Source organism: Mastomys coucha, unplaced genomic scaffold, assembly GCF_008632895.1.
Source record: "Mastomys coucha isolate ucsf_1 unplaced genomic scaffold, UCSF_Mcou_1 pScaffold1, whole genome shotgun sequence".
Classification (NCBI taxonomy): domain Eukaryota; kingdom Metazoa; phylum Chordata; class Mammalia; order Rodentia; family Muridae; genus Mastomys; species Mastomys coucha.
The window spans coordinates 53,260,372-53,265,169 of NW_022196891.1; positions in this window are offsets into that span (position 1 = coordinate 53,260,372).

Consider the following 4,798-nt stretch of genomic DNA (forward strand, 5'->3'; position numbering starts at 1 on the left):
AAAAAAAAAAAAAAAAAATCATTTTGAAAAGAAGCAGTATATGTTAGTTTGGGGTCAGAACAAATGATTTTCTGTTTTTGAACAAACATATTTTAAAATGTACACATATCTACTACCTGGTGTACTGACTTCTAGACCATTGTTTTTTGTATTCAGTTTTTCAACCTTTTATGTGTGTTGTAATTCCTTGTGATAATTTGCCTGTGTGTGTGTGTGTTGTTGGTGGTGGGTTTTTTTAAAAAATAAGAATCCCTTCTTGAGTAATACCAAGTCTCAGAAGCAAGCAGAGGAAATAGAAACTTTCTTTAGACTTGGGTCTAAAGGTAAAAAATTTAGGGTTCTTTTGGGTAGCACTCAGAGATCATCAGAAAAGTTCTAGTGAGTTCTTATCGCTAAGCTAATTTTAATAAATTTTACCTGGAAGTCTGAAGGCTTGGGGGGGGGCTCAGTACCCTTCTCATTGGCTTATGTGCACATACTTGTTAAAAGCAGGAGCACTGAGAGCACAGATTTTGGTATGACAGACAGATGCAACCCATGAACACGAGAGTAATGTAGCGAAATGACTTTCACCAACACTCTTACCTTTACTAACAAACATTTCTTAACTCTACAAAATTTTGCCTTTATGTATTTACAAATTTAATGGCTTGTCAGACTTCTCAAGTCACCATAACTGCTTTTTGCATTCGTTTCCGTTCTGATGATGTTGAATGTGCCTTATTCAAACCAATTTTCAATAAATCTCCTTAATTTTTCCTAGCTGACTGATTTTTGAGTAAAATTTCCAAAATAATGAACTTATGGAAGTGGGTGTGCGGTCATTAATGGTGGGAAGAGTCAAAAGGATTCTGGAAACATCCAGTGGTGTTGGCAGCTGTCAGGGAAGAGGGGCCAGCGGTGCAGGCGGTATGCCTGGAATCCTCTGCAGTGGGCAGTGTCTGTGGAGCATCGTTCCCCACCTGGCTCTCTCTTGACTAGGGGAAGAGTGAGCACAGCCTTGGGAGTTGTTCGGAACAGGAGGCGTGCTGACTGGGGATGTGTTGATGTGGGTGGTGTCCAGCATCTCGTAGGCTGGACAGTAGGAAGGTGGTTTCTATTTAAAATTCGAATTTAGAGGCCCAAGGGATGGTTTAATAAAGTGCTTGCTGCACAGACCTGAGGACCAGAGATTGGATCTCCGCATCCGCAGAACAAGTTGGGCTTCCTGCAAAGGACTGATTCTTTACACCCAGGAATCTCTCTCACACACAGACACACATCCATCTCAGAGCTGGGGTAATAGCTCAGTTGGTAAAATGCCTGCCTTGGAAGGACAAGCACCTGAGTTCAATTTCAACAACACCTGGTTTTGGTTTTTTTAAAAAAAAAAAAAAAAAAAGCTGGGTGTAGGGCCACTGGCTGGTTACCCAGCACCAAGGAAGCAAGAGACTCACAAGATCCCCGGGGCTTTGATAGCCAACCAGCCTAACTACCCGACATGCTCCAGGCCTGTCTCAAATAGCAAGATGGACTAAGCCTGAGGATGGACGGACAAATGGACACACACACACACACCAGAACAAAAGAAAAACTTGCTCTGAGAATGTTGCAGATCTTGAATTAGTGGATAGAATCCTAGGATCCACACTCCAGCCCCTCACCCCTGGGAACCTGGTGCTGGACCCTGCTGTCTCGGACCAAAGTGTTTCTTAACTGATTTCCTATTTGATTCTTGTAATTTAGGAAAATGTATTTTTAAGAGTTAGCATATCTTTTTTTGTTTGTTTGTTTGGGTTTTTTTGTTTTTCAAGACAGGGTTTCTCTGTGTAGCCTTGGCTGTCCTGGAACTCACTCTGTAGACCAGGCTGGCCTCGAACTCAGAAATCTGCCTGCCTCTGCCTCCCAAGTGCTAGAACTAAAGGCGTGCGCCACCACCGCCAGGCACTGGATGGGGGCTTCTTAAACCCTGTCCAGTTACCTACCATAGACGAGCCGTGTGGTGGTGGTTTTATTTTGAGTGTTTAAGTTAAAAGGATAGAAAATTACATAGACACCCCCAAACACAAACTAGGTAGTAGTCGAATTTATACTATAATATATTCAAAGTTGAGAAGATTAAACACAACAACAAACAAAACAAAAAAACCCCTAAGCCCTCCTATTCAGATAGCCTTCTGCAGACGGGCCAGCAGTGGAGGTGGTGCTGGGTGTGGTGGACTTGTGAGCTGTCAGGCTGCAGGGATGACTCAGTGGTGGAGACTGCTTTCTGCTCTTCTAGCAGACATTCTAGTTCAATTCCTAGCGAGCACATTTGGTGACTCACAACTACCTAATTCCAGCTCCAGGGGATCTAACACCCTCATGCACAAACACACAGACACACACAGACACACACACACGTTATATACGTAAATCAAAGTAAAATAATTTATAAAAAAAACCCTATGAATTGTCAATTTAGTAATGCTTTGGTATTATTTCCTTAGATGTCATTTTGAGTTCTCATTTGGGTTGATGGTAAATCTCTAAACAATGAAAATAGAGAAGCTAGGGGCTGGAGAGATGGCTCAGGGCTTAGGAGCACTTGCTGTACTTACCTACAGTTGGTTCTTGGTTAGCCTTCTACTCTGTCAGTCTAGTGCCTGGAAGGAGAGGGTCTGGGGCAGAGATTGCTGGACAGAAGTCTGTGGGGGCAGTGGGAAGTAAAGTCGTTGTCTGTGGCTACTAATGGACAGCTTTTGCCTGGGGACCCTTAAGCTGCAGCCTGCTTAGTCCTCTGACACCCGTCATCCCACAGCTCACCATTGTGGGGCAAACAGCCATACACTCCGAGCTGGCTGCTTATTGTCTTCTGGCCAAGTCTCTGTCCCACAGCCATGGCTGAGTCTCTCCATTGGGAACCCCCTTTTCTTTTTCATCTTCAGTATACTGCCTGCTCAGCTCTCCCCACTCCATCTCTCAGGGTAGGTTGCAAAGCTATCTTCCGACCTTTTCTGACCTGTCCTGCAGGCCAAGTTATTCTGGGGAGCGAGGAGGACCACAACCTGGAATAAGAACGGGCGAGAGAGAAGACAGGACTCAAGAAAGCATTGCTTGTCAAGAGTCGTTTACTTAGTGGAGCAGAGCATATTTAAAGCAAAAATTTTGGAGGGGAGGGGAAGAGGAAGGAGGGAGATGGAAGGTTACAAAATCTTCTGGGGTTGAACTCCGGGGTGACAGGTGGGGAGGGGGTGGATTTCTGTGAATGTTCTTTTTCTCAGGGCCAAGCCGGATCCTTGTGATTGCCAGGCAGGATGTTAATCTCAGGGTTCTCAATTAGCTGGGGCAGGATGTTTATCTCAGGGCTCGCATGGTTCCCAACATCTTTGGAGTGTACTTGAAGCCAGGTTCACCTTTGAAGACTTCATGTGGGTAGTAGAGATGAAGACCCATCTCGTCCAGCCTTCCTTTGAGCTTACAGAGCCCCTTTCTCCTGCCAGAACAGGCAGAGCAGAGTAAACCTAGCTTAAAACTTTTTTTGTAAGCCGGGTGGTGGCGGCGCATGCCTTTAGTCCCAGCACTTGGGAGGCAGAGGCAGGCGGATTTCTGAGTTCGAGGCCAGCCTGGTCTACAGAGTGAGTTCCAGGACAGCCAGGGCCACACAGAGACACCTTGTCTCAAAAAAACAAAACAAAACAAAACAAAAAAGGTAATTCTAACATGAGTGGCCTAAGAGTTTTAGGAGCCCTAAGAAGCTTTGGAAGGCTGGTAGTAATGACTGTTCAATACTGTAAGTTCATGCCATGGAATCCTATGTATACTTCAAAAATGGTTTAAAATACATATTTTGTGTGATTTTCTTTTGCCACTACAAAAAAAAAAAATACTTTTGAATTCAGACAAACTGTGCTACCTAGCCCTATTTTTTCCTTTTAAGGTTCTTCTCCATTAGCTGTTCCCAGCTCCTGACTCATCCTCCTTAGCAGTAGGGCCTAGAGGAAGGGAAGAGAGATTCAGATCAAGGAGGGCTAGGGCCAGAGAGATTCTCAGTAGCCAGAGGCCGGAGGTCTGGATCTTCTTTATCATTCTGGAACCCTTGGGTGTGGGGATGGAGTTTAGAAGACCTTAGAAGATGGTCAGAGTTCTAGACCATCTGAAAATGTTTGAGTCAGAGCATAATCCTCCCAAGGAGAGTACTCTTTTGTTAGTTTTAGGACTAAATGCAATTCCCAACAGGCAGAAGAACCCTGGATCAAGGCAAAGCCCTGGACCGTCCCTATGTGGATGAGCAGGAGTGGACACAGGTTTTCCAAAGGCCTGAGCTGGAGCCTGAGATCCACCTGCTTGGGCACTTGTGTCATCTTATGTTCAGACCCCAAAGGGTCTTTACTTAAGGTGACCCAGCCACCAAGCATCTAGTACCCATCCCTATGGAAGTAGGAACTGCCACACCCATTTAAACTCTGGGAGATGGTGCTCTTCATCTCCTACCTGGATATGGGTGGTGTGTGGTAGGAGTTCCACAATGACAAATGTTTCCCTGGGGCCTGGCCAAGTCTCCCTCTGGGTCTGCTCATCTTTGGTAAAGGACTGGTACTCCCAGGATTGTGAGAATGAAGGTTGTGGAAGGAGGTGGGACTTCTTCCTTGGTCCGGGCAAGGGTCTTGGCAGGATGGCCATTGCCTACATTTCCGGAACAGTGCAGGGCTACTCAAAAGAAGAGTCAACAAGAAACCATCTTCCTAGCCGGGCAGTGGTGTCACATGCCATTAATCCGAGCACTTGGGAGGCAGAGACAGGTGGATTTCTGAGTTCGAGGCCAGCCTGGTCTACAGAG